This window comes from Macadamia integrifolia, chromosome 8, assembly GCF_013358625.1.
Source record: "Macadamia integrifolia cultivar HAES 741 chromosome 8, SCU_Mint_v3, whole genome shotgun sequence".
Classification (NCBI taxonomy): Eukaryota; Viridiplantae; Streptophyta; class Magnoliopsida; order Proteales; family Proteaceae; genus Macadamia; species Macadamia integrifolia.
This window is the reverse complement of record NC_056564.1, coordinates 24,936,746-24,938,778: the sequence shown is the minus strand read 5'-3', so window position 1 is coordinate 24,938,778 and position 2,033 is coordinate 24,936,746.

The following is a 2,033-nucleotide window of genomic DNA, read 5'->3' as shown; positions in this document are numbered from 1 at the left end:
GACTTACAATCAATGGCCCAAAATAAAATACAAATATTTAAGAGAATACTTAAGTTACCTAAACCGATGGGCCCATTGGGCCCATACTTTATTACCTAAAATGGGCCTCACTTAGAGGTCGATTGTAGACCCTTTGGGCTGGGCTTCATGCGATAGCACTGCCCATAATAGGGATCTACATCAGGAGTTGCACGGGAGGTGGAAGGGCTACTGTGGGAGGTGAAGGAAGTTGCGTTTCAGTAGAGCAAGGGATCCTTCAGCTCTGATACCACTTGATGGAGGGCCCGGTAGGGGTAGGGAAGAATCTCTAAGGTGGACTCAGAGTTGCAGGGGAGGGAGAGGAGATTCGCACAAGAGGGAGGAGAATCACACACAGCCCGAAAGCTCTCAAACGTTAACTCAATTCATCATTCTTCAAATATGTCCCTAACTGAACGGTTACATGCATTTAAATAGTAAAAGAAAACCAATATTAAAAAGAAACCTACTCTAATTTGGAAACTCAAATTAATTGAAAACTAAATCCTATCACACCTACTTCCTTTTCTCAGCCATTTATGCCTCCAATAGTGCTTCTGAAAGAGAGACCCTTCGAGATGATCTTCGCCATATTGCAAATCAAGTGGGCTCTCTCCCTTAGGGAACGGTGGGGACTTTAAATGTGATCCGTTTCAGCCATGAAAAACAAGGTGGGGGCCTCCCTAGACATGGTTCATGTGGATGCTTACAATGATTGCATTGATGATATTGCTATCAATGATCTCAGATGGTCTAGGCTCAAGTTCTCCTCAAACAATAAAAGAAGTGGAGATGCCAGTATTGCTTGCAAGCTTGATCAGTTGTTGGTCAATGAATCTTGGCTCACTGCCTTCCCCTCTTCCCATGCCTCTTTTGAAGCTCCAGGTATCTCTGATCACAGCCCCATCTCTTTGTTTATCCAACCTTACATTTCATTTAGCCCCAAACCATTCAAATATTTTGACATGTGGTCCTCACCCTAATTTCCTTCAATTGTTAAAGAAGCTTGGACCAAGCATGTTTAGGCTTTCTCTACCCCAATCATTGCTTTTTCCAGGATACTCATTTCAATTCCAAAGAGGGGACAGAACTAATCCATCCGCTCCTCTCTGCTTGGCTGCTTTCGCGCCTAGTTCTGGCTGGGTGCTTTGGTCGTACAATTGTTGTTCGTTTTATTAGAAGAACCCGCCTAGATGCAGAGTTGAACCCAATTCAAAAGACAAAAGAGGAATCAAAGAAGAAAGCAAATGCAAAAGCAAATTACATCGTATAGTAAGTAGAAGCGAACAAACTTGAATTGATTAAAAAAACGATCCGTGGTTGCCAACAATGAAAGGAATAGGAATGAGCAGGTTATGTAATACCTCATGAGAATCCCCATCTTTCTGTCTCATGAATTGAGCCCAAAGGGAATGACCCTGTAAATATGTCCATGTCATGAGTGCTCTTAAAGCTTGGAACACGAATTCATTTGGTAATATCTCCTCTCAGGTTTTGGATTGCAGAGATAACCTTGTTAGTATTCAGGTGAGGCTTCAATCGGATCCTCTCTATTCCTCTTTGGTTGATGAGGAAAAAGCTGCCTCTGCTAGTCTTGCCTCTCTCCTTGGTCAAATAGAAAGTTTCCTTAGGCAAAAGTCTAGGATTAAATGGTTGGAGCTTGATAATTCTAATTTTGCTTATTTCCACCGGACCTTGAAGGCAAAAGATCTAATGTTAACTCCATTCCCACACTTGTTGATTTGAATAGAAGTTCTGTTCACAGATTTGATGATGTTAAAAGAGTGGCTGAAAATTACTTCAATGAGCTTTTCAATATGGATCCTAGCCAAGGATTAAAGTATCAGTATCGGTCGCCATATTGGCCAGCGAAAATTAAAATACGTATCGGAGGGTATCATATCGTATTGGAGATACGCTAAGATACGCTAAAGATACATAAATGGATAGGAAACACTTTTTTATACACTATTGCATAAAACAAATAGTTAAAAAAAAAAAAAAACTATATATAA